Source organism: Gadus macrocephalus, chromosome 18 (assembly GCF_031168955.1).
Source record: "Gadus macrocephalus chromosome 18, ASM3116895v1".
Lineage (NCBI taxonomy): Eukaryota > Metazoa > Chordata > Actinopteri > Gadiformes > Gadidae > Gadus > Gadus macrocephalus.
This window is the reverse complement of record NC_082399.1, coordinates 17,183,935-17,209,305: the sequence shown is the minus strand read 5'-3', so window position 1 is coordinate 17,209,305 and position 25,371 is coordinate 17,183,935. Positions and strand designations below refer to the sequence as shown.

Below are 25,371 nucleotides of genomic sequence, written 5' to 3'. Positions count from 1 at the left end.
TGGCAACAAAAATAAAAGAGAGAAAAGAAGAGTAGTGCGAAAGAGCGGGTTAGAGAGAGAGATGGACAGAAAGAAAGCAGAATTCTATAAAGAAACAATACAAAGAGGAGATGAACGCAGGGGACAACAAAACATCTGAGACAATGAGTCGAGGGAAGGGAGGATGGAATGGAGCCAAAGAAACAAAGAAAGAAAGATTTGGTAGTGACACAGCCTATTCGTGAAAGCAAAACATCAAGCTCATTGATTTAATAAGGTTTATTTGAAACAATTAATTAATTAATCACTTCAGAGGTCATTCCTCATCCTGAGTGTGACCTGCGATCTCGCTTAAATTAATGATATTAATATGTTCCGAAGAACATACGATTATCAATCTGGGGGCTCCAGCCCTACAAGAATTGACTAGTCTGTGAATAGTCTAAATGGAGTAAACAATGTAAACAAGCACACCATTTAAAAAAAAGAAATGTCTGGAAACAAATAAAGTGAAGAGTTAAACAAATTGCTAATCTGATCAAGTTTGAATACATTTGAGATAGAAAAAAGAACAGCTGAGCTGTTCTTTATTTTATTTTTGCATTTGTATGCTTTATAAGAGTGAGATAGACATGAAGGTATGGGATAAAGGGGAGGATCAAAGGGGAGGACAAGCAGCAAGCCTTAATGGTGCGCGCTACCCGGTGAGCCACAGAGGCGCATCCTCCATCTAGCTGAGCTGTTCTGATAGGGCGTGTGTGTGTGTGGTAACTTGGAAAAGTTAATGACCTTATTCCTTCACATATAGTTAATCAAAATAAGCTCACAAAATGACGCTAATACTGTTGGACTCCTTTGAGTCTCAGCTTTCATATGGCATATCGTTGTGTAGCATGATGTGTAAAAGATAGTTTTAATAATAATATCTTAGCGAATTAAATCACGTTTCTATTTCTATTAAAAATGGAATAAAAGCCTGGGATTCTAAGCAAATTGAACATTTCAATATTGGAATGGAGTCCTAGGTGAACATTTGTGGAAGGAGTAGGGTCCCAAAGTTTGTAGAGAATAATAAAGAAAGAAAGAATAAAACATAAGAATAGTAGTTGAGCGCTGCATGCAGCACTCAAATAATTATATGTAGTACCTCAAACCTAAATAATGAATTATTGTAATTCAATTATGTTCTCTTGGGTGCGTCATTACGAAAACAACCCACAAACAAATATCACTGGAGCTTTTCCAGTCACTTATCTCTCTCTCTCTCTCTCTCTCTCCCCCTCTCTTAATAGCAGACCTGACCGATGATGGCAGTCCGATACAGACTGTTCCTTTAATGGTCCCTGGGTCACAGGCTCGGCCAAGGGGCACTAAAACTCATCCAGAGAGGGAGAGCGGGAGAGAGATGGTCTGTATGCATGCCTGCTCTTTGTATGTGTGTTGATCAGACATGCATATGTGTACGATTTTGAATATTATGGACATTACTTTTGTTTGGGAGAAACACACACGCATACACATACACGCAGACACAAACACATTTTTCTTTGTATATACTCTGCATGTGTGTGAATTGCTGCAGAGGGACACAGGTGTGTCTTGTAGTGTAAATGAAGACTGTCTTAATGTTTCTATTTAATAGCCTAAACTTTTGTATTTGCATAGTAGTGTAGCATTGATATAATACAATTGATGGAGCAGAGATAAAAAATGAAAGAAAGAAAGAACAAATTAAAAAGTAAGGGAATGAGACAGAAGTGAGAGAGAGAGAAAGATAAATCCACCTCCAGATGTAGGGCTGTTATCAGAGCAGAGGGTTTGATGAGATGATCTAGGAGTCTTTGATGCTGGTCGTATCAGGAACTTCCTTGGAATAGACAGCATTTACTTTACAAAGCACTACATGACCTTTGAAACAACCGAAATATGAATACACTTATCATGACCTTGGAGAATATGTAAAAACCTCCTACACACACACACCACCTTATACACAAACACATACACCCCCAAACACACACAAAAACACACACACACACACACACACACACACACACACACACACACACACACACACACACACACACACACACACACACACACACACACACACACACACACACACACACACACACAGACATACACACACACACTTCAAACAGGCAGCTGATCAATGAATAAATCACCCAATGATCAGGGCGTATCGAGTGATGTGTGCTGCAGCATGGTATCTGGGAGTCGCGGTGGAAACCTGAGCTACCATGGAAAGAGGGCAGGAAACCACTCTGGATGGCATTGTAAGTTCAAAGGTCATGTCAACAGTGACCTATAAAAAATCTATTTTTATTTAATGTATAGATAACCCAAATCATCTTTCTAGCACACAGACATGTAGATCCAATTTCAAACTGTGAATTCAACTGTTTTTTTTTTTGTTTTTATTCAGTGATTTGAACTTGATTCATTGATTTAAACTTCATTGAAGTTTAGCCCGGCCATACAACAATAGACGTTTCATGGGTTTGGAGAGTATCTCAACACCATAAACACTCTAAACACTGAAAAAATCTTTGGTGTTAATTCAATTTCAAGGGACACCAACACTGCTTTGATGACTGAAACTGGAGGGGAGAGAGGGACCCTGATCCACAACAGAAAAACAACAAAAAAGTTGTTCTGATGGATATAGCCAAGGAAGATGAGGCCAAACCTGTGAAGAAAGCCGAACACAAATCCTCTGAACGAGGTTTGCAGGCTGAATGACATAGTCAAGGAGCGCGGTCTCAAGAAGATTGTCAGGGTCTACACGAGAGAGAAGCAGGGCCAGGAGCTTTACAGACCTCAATACTTCTCAATCATTTCTGCTTATTCTGCAATGAAACGCATGTCTTTGAATCCCTCAGGATGTTGTTTGGTGGAACATGTTTTCTAATATGTTCTGTAGCCGCCACGGGCCATGACAGTGCCCTGGTGAATTTAAAGATTACCAGAGATGACAGGGAGCAGATGAAGAGGAATCAGCTGCTCTGACAGGAGAGGAAGAGACAGAGAACCGAGGAATGCATCAACTACTAGTGGGCTAAGCCCAGGAGTAACAGCACTATGAAACATGGGTCCACTGGGCATCAGGAGCCAACCAACCAGGCCTGCATCCCTAGGAGGAAGGAGAGAAGGACATGAGGTGTCCCACCCCTTCCCAACATTAACATTTTTGTATCATTTCTTTATAATTCACTTTGGGACAAGGTGTCATGATGTTATCATCACAAAAGATCAACTCAGTACACACAGTGTGAGACTCGAATATCTCTCGACATGACAACCTCAAAACACAACTCTGGAATGGTGATGAGCTCTACCATCTAGCCAGGAACAGAGTCAACTTAAGAAATCTAAGGAACAGCAAAGAATAATACCTCCTTACTCTCTATTCATGGTTATTAAATTAATTACCAACAGGTTCTTCATCTAAGGTCAAGCTTTTTAAAATATTTTGCCATCGTTTTGACATTGAAATAGCTTGCTCAATATTAGAACCCGGCTTGTTGGTCGACATCACACTGTATCAACAGGGTCCTGCTGACTACATTTTGTGTACGGCAGACCATTTTATATACGCCATACTAAATGCTATTTTAATGAATGGGTCATAAATATATGACTACATTTTATGCATAATATATTACAGATATCTGACAAAATCTTAAGGACATTTTCATCATTAAACTAAGTTAACAAGTTTTGGATAAATGTTATGGTGCACAAAATAAAAGTAACAAAAAAATGAAATAAGCAATAATAAAGCATTACACAAATAAAGAATGATTATCAGATTGGTGTTACCAAATCATAAAATGACTATGGGCCCTATCTTGCACCCGGCGCAAAGCCGATTTTCCCCCGCAGCAAGCCTGCGCCACTTAATTTGCGCCCTAAGAGACATGTCGGCGAAAAGCAGAGGCGTGTTCCGGTGCAAAAGATACATGGTAATATCTTACAGATCGATAAAGCAGTTGTGCAACTGACCGACAAATACCTGGTCTAAGTGCACTAGCGGATAGCGCAGTTGGTGTTGCTATTTTGACGTAAAGGCACCCAGTGCAACTTTCGAGGCTTAAAAATGAACATTCAATTTCTAGTCTTTTTTACACGTAGTAAGTTTCAATAACTCCATACCATTACATACCGACATTTAAGCAGCAAAGATGAGACGTCGTTGTGTGGTGAGAACTGATACAAAATCGATAACAACAACAATGCCGCCATTTTCTTTATTTTTTGTAACCTACAATAAATAAAGCAGGCTTCCAGTCAATGGAAAAATGGCTTCTCCCCACCGGCGATTGTTGTTGTTTACGATTTTCTATCAGTTCTCACCACACAACAACGTCTCATCTTTGCTCCTTGAATGTCGATATGTAATGGTATGGAGTTATTGAAACTTACTACGTGTAAAAAAGACTAGCAATTGAATGTTTATTTTTCATTGAATGTTTACATAAAGTTGCACTGGGTGCCTTTAAAAAGAATGAATGAATGCAGGCGCGCGCCTGTGTGCGTCCATCTGCTTAAACACACGCAAACTAAACACGTAACGCATAATATAGTCCATGGCAATGAACATTAACGGGGGGACACATGAATCTTAGGAACACAAGTCGATAACGATAATGTATACAACTATGGTAAGAAACGATGTGCATTCATTTATTGCCGCATATCATTAAATAGATCCACAGTTGCGGCCAGAGGAACGCATATTCAAAGGAAAGCTCAAAACGCACCTCTACAATCTTGCATTTGGAACATAGGAGTGTGAAAACGACAGATGCGAAGTGAAGACCACTCTGTTTGCTTGTGCTTTTGTTATTACATTATACATTCCCACTATGTACTTTTCCTTTCTAATTCACTATTCTGTCTGTTCTAGCGTGTTGCGGGTACTGGACTGGATTCCTGGACTCTCCTCATAACCGGCCAGAACCCCATCACCATTTTAATATGATGTGCATGTATTTACCTGTATGTCAATTGTGGCACCCATTGCACTCCTGACCATCCCTGGAAGAAGGGAACCCCTACTATGCGTTTCTTCTCAAGATTTCTTCCTTGCTGATTTCAAGGGAGTTTTGCCCGTGTGGGGGCATGGGTAAAGGGGGGTGTCATAAATATTTGGCCTGTTAAGCCCTTTGAGACTGTAATGGTGATTAAGGGCTATACAAATAAAATTTAATTGAATTGAAATTGAATATCATATGTGTGTTAAGTTTTCTTTGCCACAATTTAAATGACGACTCAGTATTTCGGAAGTTGTAGAAGAAAACGCTGTTCCATGTGTGAATTAGGGCATATTATTTGGCCACATAAAATTTGAAGTTTGAAATTCATTTGGTCATGCATCTGTCTCATCGGAGACTGTAAATGCGTCAAAATATCAGCTTGTCAGGTTCAAATGCGCTCATGGCTCTTAAAGGGGATGGGAGATGGCACTCTCATTGGTTTATTGCACGTTATGCCCAAACCACACCTACGGGTAATTAGGCTACTTCAGGGCAACCCTTTTTAGATTTGCGTCGGGCGCAAGAGTCATTTATCCGCCAGTATAATAGCAACAGCGGCAGAGCCCCGCCCACAAAGCTACTTCTGTTTTGCTCTTCTCAATTGCGCTTCAGACCGTTAAAATAGGGCCCTATATGTCATCAGCTAGGTAGACATGCAAGTCAAAATACTATTTTCTTCGACAGTAGTGCTACATCCAGTATGTTCTCCTGTGAACTTCTGTTTTGCTTTTGGCCTGTGTGTTAGGATTCACCAGATATGAAACCGATTGGCACATTTGTGCTGCAGTCTTGGAGGCAGGAAAACTGGATCAACTGAGATTCTGCAAGAAGCTACCAGACCAAAATAGGCTTATACTGTTGCACTGTTGTGTTGGTTTAGTGTCCTCAACCTGACTGCTGTGAGCTTTGAGTGTGGAGAGGAGGATGGAGACAACTCTCTCCAGTATGAATCTGAACTGCAGTAACCTTTGTAAACGCTTGGTGTCAATGTTTCATATTGTGCAGTTAAGTTCTACATTGATTCTTGTGTAGCACAATTCCATTATGAGTACACTGAGAAACATTGGCTTCAACAGCATCAGTGTCAGTGTTGTGCTTGTAATCTGTCGGTATTCGTCGTCCAAAAGGTTTAAACTGAGCGAGCTTTAGCCCTGGCAAGACAATTCGTTACCAATGAACACGTGTCCCTTTAGGTGGCCACGCGCGCGTGTGTGTATACTACTTTGTGTAAAGATGAACCTGTAAATGCAATATGTGTGTGGCTGTGTGATTTATGAGATGATCATGTATATGTGCACAGGTGTAAACGCAGGGTTGGTGTGTTTTATGTCTTTGGGGATCATTTGGTTCGTAAATTCAGTTATCCATTAGTACATTTTTTCTTAATTAGAATGGAAAATATTCAGTGTAGAAGAATAGGTTCAGTGCTAATGCTGATGTAGTTAAAATGTTAACTACATGTTAATTGTACCTGATTATGTTTGCTTCTGTACACCTGGGTTCATAGTGGTTCTTTACGACTTTACTTTAAGATTGTTTTGGATTAAGACCTTTCCAGTTGTGGCGGTGGCTTTACTAATCAAACCAGGTATTGGTTCAGAAGACGATAATAATAAGAGTATATTTCAAAATATGTTTAAAATATATTAAATAAGACTGCATTTTGAAGACATTTTTGCCTGCTGTATCTCTGTGATAGTCGATTGTTTACCACAGTAATATCATTCTTGAATTCACATCTTTCCTCTTTAAGTAACATAGACAGTGAAAATGTATTTATTTAAATGTTTTTATTGAAAGTGATTAAAGAACAATTATTTATATAAGATTACAGGGACTTTTTAAATGAATTACTTTATATATAATTCTTCATACTCAAAAGCCATTATCACAAATATCCGAGATTGACAGCAATGAAGACAGGTAGAGAGAGGTAGAGAGAGGGAACTTAAGAGACAGCGGGAGAGAGGGGACTGTTAATTGAATGACTAGTGGACTGTCTATCTGCGGTCGCCCGCCCACTGCCAGCCAATCAGAACGAAGAACGACAAAGAGGGCAATGATGCCCTAAAGGCTTAAATAAGAGAACATGGCATACAGGAACTGGACACACACGCACACACACACACACACAAACACACACACACACACACACACACACACACACACACGCGCGCTCACACACACTGAGTACAGAAAACATTCTCTACATTCTCTAACCAACCGACCCTATCTCTCTGTGATGTCAGACAGTTTCCAGACGTGTGTGAGCAAGTTGAGGTGATCTACAGGGGCCAATTGAGGCTAAGTCACACTTTCCATATGCTCGACTAGGGGTAGAAATAAAAAAACATATCTAGTCAATTTAGTCTGGATAGTTACTATTATATTATTAACATGTCAGTATATATAATATAAAAGCTATAATAACTTGTAGCAGGATCAGTGAGCCCACGGAGACCAAGTTCGTCATCCCTCACTGGGAGCATGTTTATTTAAATGAAAAGCAAAACAGAAGCATCAACAAAGTCCGGGAGAGTCCTCGTGTTCAGCGCTCCGCGATCTGCGATCTCTGCTGGGATTGCGTTGGATCTCTCCCTCTGTCTCTCTGCTCCCGGTTCCCTACTACAAAACAAAGCAGGCCCATATATACACACTCCCTGATTGGCCTGATTGCGAGCAGATCCCCGCAATGAGGCCCAATCCCCCCAGCCGATCCGGTGTGCTCCCATACTCCCCCTGCAGGCCAGACGCTGCACGTCCCCCACACACCCCCACCGCCCGACACAGGCCGGGGGCACATCCGGCTGCCAACTCCCTCCCCCCCCCCTCCCCCGGAACGGGAGAGGAAGTCCGCCACGGCCATCTGCGCCCCAGGCCTGTGCACGACCCGGAAGTTGAAGGGCTGCAACACGAGGTACCACCGGGTAATCCTCGCGTTGACATCCTTCATGCGGTGGAGCCAATGGAGGGGGGCGTGGTCGGAATAGACGGTGAACATGCAACCCAGCAGGTAGTAACGAAGGGCGCCGACCGCCCATCGGATGGCGAGACACCTCCGCCAGATCACGCACTTCCTCAGGTTGGCCATGAGCCCCGCCCGTCTGAAGGACGGCCGCCACCTGCCGCATATGCTGCCCCCACGTCTCAACATAGATGACGATGTAATCGATGTAGGCAGCCGCATTAGCGGCGTGGGGCCATAACAAACGGTCCATCAGCCGCTGAAACTTGGCCGGGGCCCCGAACAACCTGAACACAAGTACCTTGAATTGATATAGACCGAGCGGAGTGGAGCCGTTTTTTCCCGGGCTGCTGGAGACAGCAGAATCTGCCTATAGCCCTTCTTGCAGTCCAGAGTCGTGCAATAGGTGGTCATGCCAAGCCACCTATTGCTCTATTGCCTCGGAGCTTGTCGATCCAAGGCATTGGCTAGGCGTCGAACTTCGACACCGCGTTCTCCCTACGGTAGTCCACACAGAACCGTCCGGCTTCCCCACAAGCACGACGGGACTGCACCAGTCACTGTGAGACTCCTCGACCACACCCAACTCTAACATGGTTGCCAATTCGCGCCGTACCACGCCTTGTTTGTGAACGGGAAGCCTGTACGGGCGTGTCCGCACCGTTAACCCGGGCTGCGTCTCGATGTCACGTCGGCGAACTGGAGTTGCAGGCTGGCAACGTCCCGCGCCTTACTCCCTGAGAGATTCTCGCCTTGACCGACCGGAGGGATGGGGCCTGGGCCAGGGACTTCCGGTCCGAGCTCCTGCTCTTTCTGGTAGCGTCGACACAAACCACATCGTTCCACCTCTTAAGGAGGTTGATGTGGTTGACCTGCTTGTTTTCACCCCTGTCCGACCGTGCTACCTTGTAATCCACGTCCCCGACTTGCCGCGTGACCACAAAGGGCCCTTGCCACTTCGCAAGTTATTTGGTGCTAGAGGTGGGCAACAGTACAAGGACCTTATCCCCCGGGGTAACCTAGTCTCTCTGTCGTACAGGCGTCTCTGACTCTCCTGGGCTCGGTGCAAGTGCTCATGTGACAATACCCCTAATGAGTGAAGCTTTGCACGGAGGTCCATGACGTACTGGATTTCCCTAATCGTGCGTGACATGAAATTGGTGCCCTGGTCAGTGAGTAGGGATGGGAATCGAGAACCGGTTCTTGTTCAGAACCGGTTCCGAGTCAACCGATTCCTTGGAATCATTAGCAAGCCTGCTTAACGATTCCGCTTATCGGTTCCGGTCGCGGCAAATGCGTCGTGACGTCACACACACGCTGCTTTGATTTGGTTCAGAACGCAGCAAACATGTCGCCGCCGAGGAAGAATCGCATTGTGCGTTCACACCAAACACGACGGGGCGACAAGATCCCATACAAAGTGAACGTAGAGACGCGTATAAGGGAGAATTTTTCGCGGGAGAAAACCGGCGACAAGTTTTTGTCGTGATGACAGCCAATCAGCATTCAACAGCGTGATAACTGAGTGACATGTGTAACGTAACAGCCAATCAGCGTTCAGCCGTCAAACTCAGTGCAGTGCAGTCCGGGGTGAACTGCGGCATGGAGGAGAAAGTTATTGTTGCAGTTTGCGACTCCCGGAGCTCTATATATAATAGTATATGATATATTATAATTGTATATATAATATCCCGGCCAACAGCTCTGTGCGCCTCCGGATGGCCGTAGCGTGGGGAGCTCTCATAGGGATTGGGCTTCTCGGGGTTTGTTTACCGGCATTGCTATGGTTTCCGGTCTTGTGTGTTCCAACGGTTTATTAGGTAGGCCCATCTAATAAATCTCTGTCTAATCAATGCTACATTTTGTTTATGTCAGTGGAATTTAGTTACAAGTTGAATGCAAATGAGCACCGTTAGCATTCCAAAAGGCACAAGCTTTTACTTGGCTGTTTTCAGTCTGTGTTTTTAGTTTTATGGCACATAATGATGGCATTTGGGCTTAAAAAGCCAAACATATTTTTTCGTCTAGACCAATTGATTTGAAAATGTACAATTTCCTAATACTAGAAGCACTTCTGATCAGATATTAAAGAGATTTAATACAAACAAACACATTTATACTTATTTTCTCACCCAATGAGAATCGATAAGAGAATCGATAAGGAATCGGATCGATAAGCAGAATCGGAATCGGAATCGGAATCGTGAAATTCTTATCAATTCCCATCCCTATCAGTGAGAATCTCTTTCGGGACTCCCACCCGCGATATGACATGAAACAACGCCTGCGCAACACTCTTCGCGGAGATGTTGCGCAAAGGAATTGCTTCCGGGTATCGGGTTGCGTAGTCGATCAAGACTAACACAAATCGATACCCGTGTGCGGAATGCTCTAATGGCCCGATAATGTCCATGCCAATGCGGTCGAATGGGGCTTCCACCAGGGGAAGGGGCCCCAAGGGAGCCCTGGGGACGGCCGGGGGATACACCAACTGACTCGGGGCAGGATGCGCACCCCCTGCGCACCTCCGCCCGAATCCCCGGCCAATAGAACCGGGCCATTATCCGGTTTTATCGTACCCCAAATGGCCCGCCATTGGGCTATAATGCGCCGCCTGGAAAACCATTTCCCGGCGGCTTCTGGGTACCAGCAACTGGGTGATAACCTCCTCACTCTGGGTGTCACGACTCACCCGATAAAGCCGATCCCTAACCACCATAAAATGTGGGTAAGTCAGCGCTGCGTCTGGCCGGACCCGGCTCCTTTCAATTACTATCACCTGGTCGTAGGCTGAGCTTAGGGTAGCGAAAAGAAAAACAAGAAAAGAAAAGAAAAACAACCAAAAAACAAAACACAAAACAAAACAAACAAAAACAAACAAACAGTAGAGGTAGGTACAACATAGTTACAAACGTTTCCTGTATATCACTTTAAAATGCTCAAAATGGGAATATCCTGTAACGTTATACCACATATATCATCATGAAATACATCAGTAGATCCAGTTGGCAGTACATTGATATGTAAAGAATTACATCATGTGAAGGATACATTTTCAACAAATTCTATAAAGGGGGCCCAGGTTTTAATGTATCTGTCCCGTAAATTACTCCGATTATATCTTAACTTCTCTAATGGGATCACAGAGAGTACCTCTTTGACCCAGTGTCTAAACGAGGGGGGTGTTACAGACTTCCAGAGCAAAAGAATTTGTCTCCGGGCGAGTAGAGTTATAAATTGCTACAGCATTTACCTGGAGGACAGCAAATTGTTCTTCTGATGGGAATACCCCGAAAATAGCAACTGTTGGATCGGGATTCACTGTTCTGTCACAAATGGAGGAGATTGCTTCAAAGACCCTGACCCAGAAGTTATTAAGCGAATTGCAAGACCAAAACATATGACCTAATTTAGCTGGACTGTGGCCACACCTCGGACACACAGGATTGGTGCCAGGATATATTTTGGCCAGTTTCTCTGGTGAATAATGCAACCGATGCACAATTTTAAATTGAATAAGACCGTGTTTTAAGCATAAAGAAGTGGTATGTATGCGTTTTAAGCTACATTGCCATGTCTCGTCAGATAGTGCAACACCTAGGTCCTCTTCCCATGCCAGTCTGGCATTGTCCCACTGAGGGGGGCTAATGCCTAGTACTGTTTTGTCGATTTTAGACACCCTTTTTTTCAACATAGGGTCCAGGGCCAGTATGATATCGGTTGCATTTTTAGGTGGTAAGGAGGGAAATGGGAAGTGTTTCCTGGCAAAACTACGTACCTGTAAGTACCTGAAAAAGGGATTGTTGGGAAGGTTGTGATCTTTTTGTAGCATATTAAATGAAGCAAATGTGCCTTCAACGAAGAGGTCACCAAAAAACACTAAACCATTCCTATGCCACACTTGAAAGGCAGCGTCAATCCGAGATGGAGGAAACAAATGGTTGTTTTCTAACGGGAGCAAAGTAATTGCCTGACTGAAATGAAAATGTTTCCTGAATTGGAACCATATTTTAAGAGTGTTTTTGACAACTGTGCTCAAACCTTGAAGACTTACGCTGACAGGTAAGGGGCCACTCAGGATAGATATGGGTGAGAGTGGAGAATTGGAATTAAGTTCCATAGAAGCCCATGCTGGCCCTTCTTTGTTTTCGTGGGTAGAAATCCAGTAATTCAGCTTGGAGATGTTAGCTGACCAGTAATAAAATAAAAAATTTGGCAGACCCAGTCAGGCACGGCGTCAGGATTCCAGTTGTGGGTGGGCCAGACCAATTGTGGGTGGTCCTTAAATTAAAAACGTTATCAAATCCCTGTTTAACCTAATAAAAATGACTGACTAATATACTGTTATATTATCTGCATAGTAGAGATTTTAATAGCTTGATGCTCTTTAATATTTTGTTGCAATGTAAAAAGTTCCGTTGCATAGAACGGACCCATCCGCGATCGCTCTCCTAGGATCTCAACAAAGAAGAGCGCTTTTGGAATCTCAATTACGCATTATTCTTTGGCGCATCACTCTATAGACCTGAGGTCTATATATATAGACTGTAACTGTCCGTCCACACCAGAAGCGAATTGAGCGACCAAATCGCCGGAAGTCATTCACTTTCTATGGGCAAGAGCGACCAAAGCGACCAAAGCGACCAACGCTACCAGCGGCCAAAGTTGAGCGACCAGAGCGTCAAAAAGAAGTTGAAAACTTTTTAACTTTATGCAAATGACTATTATTCGCTTCAGCGACCAAACACTGACAGCCAATCGGAATGTAGACGCTCTTCGCTAGCGTGGATCCCAGGGAACATCGGCAGGCACTTTGGTTCCTACCTACCTTTATTCACTCACTGAACAAAATGTCGGCTGAAGTATTAATCGCGGCTGTAACTGGGCACCCGGTGTTGTACGAACCCACCCTTTTTCAGTTCAGAGATCGAAACGCCATAGTGGTTTGGATATCAAGTGATGATAAGCTGGAGAATTTATAGGCTACATCTAGAACGTTCGTATTTTAGCGGGAATCATTATAATTTGCTCTACATGCCACCAATCTAACCAACCAATCGCGTGTAGCATGCTTTAAACAAAACCGTCACATAAACAAACTAATCGACAAGACGAGGGATAAATGACAAGGGATATATCTCTTGTCTTTTATCCCTCTATTCCCCACTATTCACGGAGCCTGAGGTGAATAATTTTTAATTAAATAGTCTAGATAGATAGATAGTCAAGTCTTTATTAATACCAAACGACACAAATCGTCGGGAATCCATTTAGGTGGTTCGTCCCACACAGGACAGTAGCCTACAAGACCACACAGAACAAGTCTGACTGGACATACACACAATACATCACATTAAAACTAGACACGCGTTGATAGATAGATAGACAGAAAGACCTAGATAGATAGATATGTTCCATTATTTGCCTTGCGGAGCCAATCAGTCCTGTGCGCGTATGCAAATTAGCCATGTGCGCTAACGTCTATTTGTTTTGAATGCGACGAATGAGTGCAGATCATGATTTGCAGATCCAGATCAGTGAAACATATTTCAACTACTACAGCACGCAGGGTTTTTTGTTCTCGGTTGTAATTAGCCTACATTTTAGGATTTTTATATTGGGGGGAATCACTGTCCTACTTGTTGTCGAAGCACTTTATCGAACAAGCAAAACCGTCTCGGCAATATGGCCAAGGTGTATGGGAGAGTTCAATATTTGATATGGCTGTCTGTAGGGCCTACTAAACACATACGGCTCCTTTAAATGCGTCTGCATAATTGAATTGTACGTCATGAGCGACTTGAGCGACCAAAGCGAACAGAAAAATTCGCAGCGAAAATTCGCAGCGACCAAAGCGTCTTTGACGCTTTGGTCGCTCCTGGTGTGGACGTACAGTAAAAGTGGTCAGGAATCGAATATTTCCCTTGTAGTTTAGTTCTGCTCGTATAACATGAGGCCGACTATTTCATAATTCTGTTGAATTGTTTAAGATTTCAACAATATTTAGATATCGCAACAGACTGACTGAGCTTGGCTTATTATACAAGAACATGCATTCAAATTTAGGCTACGAGATAATAATACAATAGTCTACCGCCAATTCACGGTCATCCGAAGTCAGAAGGTTAACAGCCCTATAACGCAAATTTCAGAAGCCTTTAACTTATCAGGCAAACTAACAATATCCTTAAGGGCAGAACATCAAAATAACAACTGGGTAGTTTTGCGCCAACAGGCAATCTTAAAAGATTGCCAAACATGAAAATAGATAGGCATGGGAAGAAGAGAGAGCATGAGAAGAAAATGTATTAATTCATTTACAGGAGTAATCGGCGGGGTTTGCTCTTGAAAATTTCAATGATTTCATCAAAGTCGAGAGTTACTATAAGCTCTCTCTCAAATGTCAACAGACAGAGAGACATAAGGCGAGTTGTAAGCATGGTGCTACTATTTGCTGTATTAATTCGGCTGACACTGGAAAAGACGCGTTCAACTGAACAGGATGTCATTGGTAGTGTATTCAGAGCTTGAAAGCATGGATATTCGGGAAAACGTCCTCATTGCATATGTCCATCACTTCAAGAATACTTTTGAGATGTTGTCTTCGGTTTTTCTTCCTCTCTATGAGTTGCACAAACACTGCGAGCTCCGACTCTGATATGGTTATCCGGAAGCGCATTTATATCGAGGCTAGGATTGCTGCAGATGCCATGAGCCCATAGGTGTCACTGTGGAATCGGGTGTTCAGGTCATTAAGCTGGCAGTCTATAAGCGCGTTGGAAATGTTGCGCAGGTCACTGTCACTCCTCACTCTTGTCCATTTCCCCAACGTGCATGTGAAGATACTTCCCTCAAATCGGCCTGGGAGATTTCTTGAGCAGGAGGGCAAACTGGATACATCCCAGTTCTTGACATCAAGATCCTCCATCATCTTATTTGTTGTTGCCCACATGTTTAAGAACGCACATGAGCGAATGTCTATCAGTTCTTGTTTGAGGTTCTCGATCAAATCAATCGTGTCCGTCACTGATGCGGTGATGGACTGGAGACTATTAGACGTGAAGTTAAAGGCTATATTGCCAATGCGAAAAAATAACTTCACAAGGTGTGTCTATTTATAATTACCATTCGTGGCGTTGATTAGCAGAGAAATAGTCTGCATAAGACGTTTACGTTGCTTAGCAACCGAATACGCTGGGGTTGATGAATACCTGACATGCGGAGTGATATCAAAGACGTGATTGAGAGGCAAAAACACTTCCCTTGACACTTTCGTTCCATAGCATTGAAAAGAGCCGTGCAATAAATTAAATATATAATATATATATATATAATTTTTTTTTTTTAAGAAAAGTTTTGGGTGGGCCTGTTGAACAGTGGGTGGGCCTGGGTCCGTCAGGCCCACCCATAACGCCATGCCTGGACCCAGTCCTCCTGCCTCCTTAGGCATCTCCAGGTAAGCTCTTTTAATACGTGGGGTGGAGTTGTTCCAAATAAAGGAGGTAATATTACTATTCAACACTTTGAACCAGGACTTGGTAAATATGATGGGGATCATCTGAAATAAATATAAGAATCGAGGCAGAATTGTCATCTTTACTGTGTTTACTCGGCCTGCCAGTGTAACAGGGAGTGCAGACCATCTTTGGAAATCCTGTTTGGTGCGCTCCAGCAACAGTTTAAAATTACAGGCGTAGGCCTATAGGTCTTTGTATTGTCGTGTAACCCTTATGCCCAAATAGGTGAAGGACTGGTGCTCCAATTTAAAGGGAAGATTACTATAATTAATGGAAATTGCCAGTTGATTAATAGGAAAAAGTGAACTCTTTGAGAAGTTTAGTCTGTAGCCAGATAGTTTTCCAAATTGGTGTAATACGTCTATGAGCTTAGGGATCGATTCAGCTGGGTTGGATATGTAGAGCAGAAGGTCGTCTGCATATAGCGAAACTTTATGTATTACCTGGTTCCTAACAATACCTGGAATATCCTGTTGTATCCTCAGCGCTACAGCAAGAGGTTCAATGGCCAAGTCAAATAGAAATGGTGAGAGGCAGCACCCCTGTCGAGTTCCTCTTCGCAGCATGAACGGGCTGGACCTGCTCTGGTTAGTGCTTACTGAAGCTGTTGGCGAGGTATACAATATTTTAATCCATGAGATGAGAGACGTACCGAACCCAAACCCATCCAACACCATGAACAGGTAATTCCACTCAACACGGTCGAAGGCCTTCTCCGCGTCAAGGGAGAGCAGAACCTCCGGCTGACGGGTTGAGTGAGAAGAGTAGAGAATATTGAACAGCCGTTGCATGTTATAGAATGACTGCCTCCCCGGTATAAAGCCTGTTTGATCGGGATCAATGATGTTAGGTATCACCGTCTCTAAGCGACGTGCCAGCACCTTAGTGAGGATTTTGTAATCACAGCATAACAGGCTAATAGGGCGATAGGAACCACACTCCAAGGGATCTTTGTCTTTTTTCAGTAGGAACGATATAGTTGCCTGAGTCATGGTTAGAGGTAGCTTCCCTACTGAGATGATTTCCTTGAACAGAGAGTTCAGAATAGGTACCAGCTTGTGTGAGAATAACTTGTAGAACTCTATAGGAAACCCGTCAGGTCCGGGTGCTTTCCCACTCTGCATAGAACTTATTCAAGATTCAAGATTCAAAAAGCTTTATTGTCTAGTATGTTGCCATACTAGAAAATTGTCTTTTGACTGAAGGCTTGGAGGTGTGTGTGTGTGTGTGTGTGTGTGTGTGTGTGTGTGTGTGTGTGTGTGTGTGTGTGTGTGTGTGTGTGTGTGTGTGTGTGTGTGTGTGTGTGTGTGTGTGTTATTTGTGTGAGTTCTGTGATATTGACCTGTGATATTTCTACATTTGTTATAGGGGCATCGAGGGAGGCTTGGTCTTCTGTACTAATTTTTGGTAATTCTAGGCCATCTAGAAAGGCTTGGGTTTCGGCTGCGTTCATGGAGGATTGCGATGTGTAGAGTTCTTCGTAGTATGCCTTAAAGGTTGGGTATGGAATTCGCTTTTTTGGCCATTTTTGCAAAATTACTTGAAATCCTTATCATAACCCACTTACAGCCACTGAGTTAGAAGTACTGACATGAAAATTAAACAAGTCAATCATCTGTGGAACGGGCAGGGCTCGAAAAACTCCAGCCAATGATTTCCATTGCCACCGAGTTGCATTGGACAGTAAGTACGTCAATCAAACGGTCGTACTGCACTCCCCCTCCCCCGCGCGCGACCCCTTCGTGCACGTACTCAAACCTCGTGACCCAGAGCAAGCTTCTGTTTGTTGTTATCCTGCGGTAGCTACTGGAGCTAGCTAACTAGCAAATGACTCGCTCTCGCGCATCTGTGTTCGCTCGTGCATGATTGCGCGTCCATGTACTTGGAATGGGTGGAGTCAGAGTCAGCGTTGAAGGAGAGGGGGTAGGACCATTTGAGTTGTGTATTTTCAAAATCTGCTGGCATTTCGCAAATCCCATACCCAACCTTTAAATTGGTCATTTATGATCTGGGAATGTGTGGAGGTCGAGCCTGGTGAAACACGGATTTCAGGAATTGCACTACGCGCTGCTGCCTGTCTAAGTTGATGACATAGTAATTTTCCTGCCTTTTCGCCGTGTTCATAATATGATTGCTTTGTTTTAAGTAGCAACCGTTCTGTCTGTTTTATGGAGAGGATGTCATATTCTGTTTTCAACAATAGCCGTTCTTTATAAAGATCAGGTGTGAAATCATGAGATAATTCGTAGTCAATGTCTGATATCTGCTGGGTTAGTTCTGTAAGACGCTTGGTCCGTTCTCTTTTTCTATGAGCTGCATATGAGATGATCTGTCCTCTGAGGTAGGCCTTGAGTGACTCCCATATAGTAGCATATGACATTCCAGGGGTGCTGATCTCTAGGTAAAGGTCAATTTCGTTAGAAATTTATTTATTAATAATTAATAATAATTTATTTGTTAATAAAAGTGGGTCAAGTTGCCATGAACGCTGAGGACTGGGATTGTTTGGAAATGACATGTCTAATTGGACAGGACTGTGGTCGGAGATCACTTTTGCGTGATACTGGCAGTTAGTTACCAGAGAAATGGTCCTGTGATCAATCAAATAAAAATCTATTCGTGAATATGAAAGATGAACTGGCGAGAAAAATGAAAACTGTCTAGCAGTGGGATTGGAGTGTCTCCACGGGTCAAATAATTTGTAAGACTCCATAATCGACAAAATTAGTGTACTCGATTTGGACACAGATTTGTTTTGTCTGTGGCTAGACTTGTCTAGTGTTGGCTGTAGCGTACAGTTGAAATCTCCCCCTAATATTAGCAAATGTGAGTTAAGATCAGGGAGTTTACCTATGAGGCAAGAGAAAAACTGAGGGTCGTCCCAATTGGGGCCATAGAGGTTAACCAGTGCGACTAAATTGCCATATAACTTCCCTGTCACAATGACAAACCGGCCATTATTATCTGGTGTTACACTGCCTGGCACGAACGGAACACCTTTCCTTATTAATATTGCTGCCCCCCTAGACCTATCTCCATAGTTAGAGTGGAATATCTGATCGATCCAGCCCTTCTTTAGCTTAGTGTGCTCGCTAGCCCGAAGGTGGGTCTCTTGAAGAAACATAATATCTGAACCCAGTGATTTTAGGTGTGTGAAAACCCTGTTACGTTTAATAGGATGTTGTATCCCTTTAATATTCCAACTCATGAATCTGACTGAACCTAAGGTTGTTGAATTAGCCATTGTCTTGATGTATTGTTACCAGATATTGTTCCCTAGCCAATTGGGTAATAACAGATGGGATACAGGACCCTACCATAACAGAAAAATTAGAGTGGAGCTCAAATCTATTGGCTGAGAAAATTGAGGGGAGGAGCGCATTAGCATATTAACAGCACGCGTGCTGTTAATATGCTAATATGCGTTCTGAGCGCGCGCGCAGAAATGCCGGAACGCGTTCTTGGCGCGCGCGCTGAAATGCCAGAACGCGTTCTGGGCGCGCGCGCTGAAACGCCGGAACGCGTTCTGGAAAACCAAAACGCGTTCTGGGCACGCGTGCTGGCGTTTCAGAACGCGTTTAATTGAAGTCGAATTGTGGCACACTCGGCTTGCCATAGTTATGAGGGAGGCCGTCCTCACACCGATCTTCCTCGTCGTCATCGTCCTCAACGTCCTCCGGTTCAAGCAAAGCCACCCCAGCCTTAGCTGCAATGTTGTGCAACATAGCCGTCACACATATCACGGCGCATGACTTGGCCGGCGAAAACTGGAGCCCTCCGCTGGACTTGTGAAGGCATCTAAAGCGCAACTTCCACCTCCCGATCGTGCGCTCAGGATTAGGACTGATATATGTCGGTTTAAGCCTAATCAATTGTGTTTTAATGTCTTTAGCATTTATATAATTGCAGTCTATTTTTTTCGTAGGCTACTCTGCTGTTGTCCTTGATGGGGATATATTTTAACCCTTTTTAACACAATTTTCCTGCGACATTCCTGCGTCTCCCCCTCCTACGGAGCCCATTTCAGCATCGTGTCAGTAGACAGTTACAATCCTACGACGTCGTGAGTGCAGCGAATGCGCGTTCACGTTAAGAGGAGTTTCGGGAAACGCAACAAAGAAATTATCGATGGATCGCAAGATCCATCGGGAGAATGATCGTACGAGCGAAGATCCATCGTTATCGGGAAACGGGGCCCTGATCTGAACTCCCAGGTCGCACTAACCTTACCTACCATAAGGCTAAACCCTAACATGGATATAGTTGGGTAACTCCTAACTATACACCAGGACCCACAGAACATGGCTTATGGAACAATTATGGCACTAGGGCAGCATTTGAAAAAGTAAAAAAGAATTACTAACTAAAGACCGACTCAATGGATGCTTAGAGATCAAATGTTGTTATGATATTGCAGACAAATTGTGAAAATAAATAATAAAATAATAAATAAAATAAAAAAATTAAAAATTAAATAGGCGATTCAAAATAGAAGCATATGCATATGCACTCACACATTCATTCTTATGTGTATAGTTATGTCGCATTGAAGAATGAAATTAGGAGGGCAGAAGCGGATCTTCCATTAGGCAAACCTAGGCAAGTGCCTAGGGCCCCAACCAAATCTGTCTTTATTAGGGGCCCCCAAATCTGACCCCCCCAGCCATTACTTATGTAAAGTAAAAAAACAAACACATTTCTAGTAGAAAAAAATAACAAAAATATCAACATAACGCCGAACTAATGCCTAAATAATAATTTTACAGCACACATGCCCCCCTCCATTGTGCATTGGACTAGTCCAGAATATGATTACGTAGTAACGCGCGCAGCGCGAAATAACGTACTTCAAACCAAAGCAGAGGGATGCGACTCGGTGAAAATGAAGCGGCGGAATTATGATAGTGGTTGTGCTAAACGAAAACAAAAAGCTGAGAAGAAAAGAATTGCAGATACACTGCCGAAATTGACTTCATTTTTTACACCTGCTGCTGCCACAGCAGCCGCTGCTGAACTTGCGACAGGCTCTGCTGTTGGGGTTCTATACTGCTGCTCACCACTTTTCTCTGATATGAAGACTTTTGAGAAGACGACAACAGTAGGACTTTGTGTTTACAAATGCTTTCTGTCACACACACACACACACACACACACACACACACACACACACACACACAGAGCTTTGCCACTCACTCACATACTCTCACACACACACACACACACACACACACACACACACACACACACACGCACACACACACACACACACACACACACTGTTTTACTCACATGAAATGGTGAAGGCAACAGGGAAATGGACATTTGAAGATGGAGAACTTAACCACTTGCACACCTAAACACCCCCCCCCCCCCCCTCTCTCTCTCTCTCTCTCTCTCTCTGTCTCTCTCTGTCTCTCCTGTCACTCACTCACTCACTCACTCACTCACTCACTCACTCACTCACTCACTCACTCACTCACTCACTCACTCACACTGAACCACTGCTTTGCCTGTCTCTCACTCACACACACAGCCACTGTTATTCCTGTCCACACACAAAATCTTTTCATTGGTCCTGTTTAAATGTAAATGGTGGTTTTCATAGACTCATATCCATTTTGTATTTTAGTTCTGTTAAGTGCAAGATCATTTTGTATCTCTGGCAGAGAATGGACATTCTAATCTCTCTCTCTCTCTCTCTCTCTCTCTCTCTCTCTCTCTCTCTCTCTCTCTCTCTCTCTCTCTCTCTCTCTCTCTCTCTCTCTCTCTCTCTCTCTCTCTCTCGTTTGAGTAATAAACATGTAATTTTGGCAAAGGCTGGAGAAATCTGAAACTGATTTTACTGAAGTAGGGCCTCGGCCACCCCCTGAAAAGTCTCCAGGAAAGCCTCTGCATCGTCCGCCTCCCCCATCTTTGGGACGTGGATGTTGACCACGGGTCCCGCTCCCCTGGGTCCCTCGCCGCGTCCCCCGGAGGCGAGGAGCTGGGCCAGCTCTGTGAGCACCTCGCTCCGGGCCTGCTGGAGCTGGCCCTGCCGTTCCGCCATCTGGGCCAGATGCCCGGGCACGCCTAGCGGTGACTGGTCCATGTCTGCGGTCGCCCCACATTGGACTCCACTGTAGCAGGATCAGTGAGCGTGCAGAGACCAAGTTTGTCGTCCCTCACAGGCAGGTTGTTTATTTAAATGAAAAGCAAAACAGAACAGAGGCTTGAAACTTTAAATCAACAAAGTCCGGGTGAGTCCTCGCGTTCAGCGCTCCGCGATCTGCGATCTCTGCTGGGGATCACTGGGAATCGCGTTGGATCTCTCCCTCTCTCTCTGCTCCCGGTTCCCTACTACAACACAAAGCAGGCACATTAATACACACTCCCTGATTGGCCTGATTGCGAGCAGGTGGCCGCAATGAGACCCAATCCCCCCAGCCGATCCGGTGTGCTCCCAACCTGCCCATACCCCCCCTGCAGGCCAGATGCCGCACGTCCCCCACGTAACTATATTTACACAGTTCCATCAAAAATGTATATAAATATGCTAACTGTAATTATATATAAGTATTATAAATAATTATGTATATTATTTACGGAACCGGTGTCTTTACCGGGTGCATGCTCACCTCGCAGCCACATCAGAAGCGCCCCCCTCAAAACTGGAAGCCTGTGGGAAAAATAGCAGGTTCTGCTTCATCCAGTCATCCATGTTCTACTTCACCCTATTTTGGGGTTGGGGCAAGCAGGTAATACATTTGTAATAAAATCGACCTATCCCTGATGGTGGGTTGTTGGTGGTGATGGCTTGTGAAATTATAGCGTGGTGGTGGACTGCTTGAATGATTTTAAAGTAGGTCTTGGTGATGTGGGTGAGTGGAGGTAGGTTCTGTGTGTTGGCAGCTGGCTGTCTGTGTGTGCTTGCATATGTATGTATGTGTGTGTCCGTGTCTCTATTAAAGTGGGACAGGGGCGCAAATGTAGAATCCTGAAACATGGTGTCCAAACAGTAGTATAGAACCAGGCAAGAGCAATAACAATAAAGGGATCAAACAATAAAATGATTAAAAGCGCAGAGGTTCTGTGGGGTGAAAGCACAGGGTTAAAAATGGGTCAAGGTTGCTGATGGTAAAAGATAAAAAAGGTGAAAGAAGGCTGGTTTGTGGAGTCCAAAGAAGGTCCTTTTGGTTGTACGGATGTACCATGTTCATGGTAGGCTTGTGTTTCGGGTCTCCAATCAACAGGAAATTGTGTGGAATGGAGTAATCTGCGGTTTTAAAGGGTCCTTAGGAGCTGGGCAGCATGCACTTCTTAAAAACCAAAACCCCAGGTAAGTGCTTGCAAACAAAGAAAAAAATTAATAAAAGGATAAAAAAAAAAAAAAAGCCTGGTTCAAACATGTTAAAATGGTCACCTAGCTTATAAGCTAAGGTAAATGAAATAAGAGTAATAACAATTGTACCTCGCAGCCACGTTAAAAGCGCACCCTCAAACGGAAAGCACTCGGGTCGGCTGTTTTGGAGAGAGTCTGTAGTTCCTTTTTTGTTGTTTGATAAAAAAATGGGGTGGGTTAAAATGTCCAGTTTATCTTCCCCAGGGCATGGAGAGCCTCCGCAGGCCGTTCTGATGCCTGGGTAGAGGCCCAGATAGTAGGCCCGTTGGCTGAGGTCCCCGACCAACAGGGAATTGTTTTAGGTAGTCAGCCTTTTATTATTCCATGGGAGGTGAGTAGTTTGCCCTACTTTAAAAACCAAGGTAAGGGCTTACCATGAAACAATGAGTAAAATTAATAAAAGGGTAAAGCACTCGAGGTAAGAAAGTAAAATGGTGTATAGTAACTATGCCCAGCTAAAGCGGTCACCTAACCTAAAAGTTGGGTAAAATCATAAAACAGATAAAATACATCAAACCCGGGGGCTTTAAAAACTGTGGAATGAAATTAGTAAAACAGGCAGAAAAAGGTGGCCTGACGTTTCATTAAAGGTATCTTTGTCAGGGTGTGTGTGTTTCCCTGTGTTTCCCTCCTGTGTTGATTACTGTTCCCTCCCCTAATGTGTCTCAGCTGTTCCTCGTTGTGTTTGTTATTTAAGCCCTCGTCTTTCCTTTGTTCCTTGTGCTGTCCTTGTGCTGTCATTGTGGTTGTCTGTGGTTGTTTGTGGTGGCTAGTCCTGCGTGTTCCCGAGATCCCTGTTGTCTCCAGAGTTCCCTGATTCCTGTGCCTTAGCCTTTAGGCGTGATTAAAGTGCCGTTTCCTGAAACCGTCTGCGTTTGGGTCCTACCTGCCTGCCTGCACCCGCAGTTCCTTAACAGAATGACAGCACCAACAATGGACCCAGCGGACGATCAAGTTAGCCGTGAGTGGGAGGATTTATTTATTATGAAGGCAATAGATCGCTGGGAGAGTTTGGGGTACCACCCGGTTCCTCCTGGCACTCCAGCTCCCGCATTGACTCCGGTCCCCGAGCCCTGTCCGGTTCCTGAGCCCACTCCTAGCCTTCCAGAGGGGGACCGGCCTCTTCGCCTGCTTGAGGTGGTCCGCCCTCCGCTCCTGCCTGAGGGGGCCCGCCCCCTGCTCCTTCCAGAGGGGGACCGGCCTCTGCTCCTGCCGGAGGGGGTCCGCCCTCCAGACCGTCCAGGGGAGGCACGCCCCCCGCTCCTGCCTGTGGGGGCCCTCCTCCACTCCTTCCCGAGGGGGGTTCCCCTTCAAGGCCTTCCACCGGAGGGGACCCGCCCTCTACCTGGCCTTCCTCCTGTGGGGACACGCCCTCTGCCTGGCCTTCCACCAGAGGGGACCCGCCCTCTACCTCTCCTTCCTCCTGAGGGACTGAGCCCTCATCGTCCTTGCCGCCGGCCTCCTGAAGGGTTCCGCCGTCACTCTGCCTCTGCTTGCCCCCCAGGCCGTCCGCCTGAGGCTCCCTGCCATGCCCTGGGGCAGTTTTCTGGCCGCCCGCCTGACGTCCCTCGGCTCTGCACCAGTCCATTTATTTTTTTTGATTCCCCCCTCCTGGCGCCCCTCCACCCACCCATTTTGGGTTTGACTTTCTTTGTTTTTTTGCTTGTCGTGGGTCGCCTGGGAGTCGACCCTTAAGGGGGGGGGTACTGTCAGGGTGTGTGTGTTTCCCTGTGTTTCCCTCCTGTGTTGATTACTGTTCCCTCCCCTAATGTGTCTCAGCTGTTCCTCGTTGTGTTTGTTATTTAAGCCCTCGTCTTTCCTTTGTTCCTTGTGCTGTCATTGTGGTTGTTTGTGGTGGCTAGTCCTGCGTGTTCCCGAGTTCCCTGTTGTCTCCCGAGATCCCTGTTGTCTCCCGAGTTCCCTGATTCCTGTGCCTTAGCCTTTAGGCGTGATTAAAGTGCCGTTTCCTGAAACCGTCTGCGTTTGGGTCCTACCTGCCTGCCTGCACCCGCAGTTCCTTAACAATCTTTGCATCGTTTTTTCTGTAATTTTGCGGTGGTCACTAGTAGCAATGAATGCCCTGTGAGTCGGTTTTGGTGAAAAAAATGCTCCTGTTACATGCTGTTCCAGTGTGCTGGAGGAGGTGGGCGGGGAGGAACAACATGATTCTGGCTCTTACTCATCACATGCAAATGTCTTGCCTCTGATTTTCCCAGTGCACGTCTCCGTTAACTTCTCATGTCGGAGGTTTTTCCTTTTACTTAACATGAACAACGTTGATGGTTTTTAGGCACTGACTTTTTATCACTTAAAGTTTCCGAGGGATGTGTAGACGGACCTCTCGCTTATGATGTTACAATGCTAACAATGCTAGACAACGAGAATATGACTGCATCCGTCACGTTATGGACTAGGGTGTGGCTGGCTCCTATGATGCGGTAGAAAATCTCTCCTTGATGTTGCCCTGCGCCA

General features: G+C 44.6%; 1 long non-coding RNA gene across 1 annotated transcript in view; it reads left to right on the top strand.

The window, feature by feature from the left end:
• The window catches only part of LOC132446522 (uncharacterized), a 143,404-nt gene that overhangs the window by 73,722 nt on the left and 44,311 nt on the right, over positions 1-25,371 (top strand). The gene's annotated exons all lie outside the window — the stretch shown is intronic.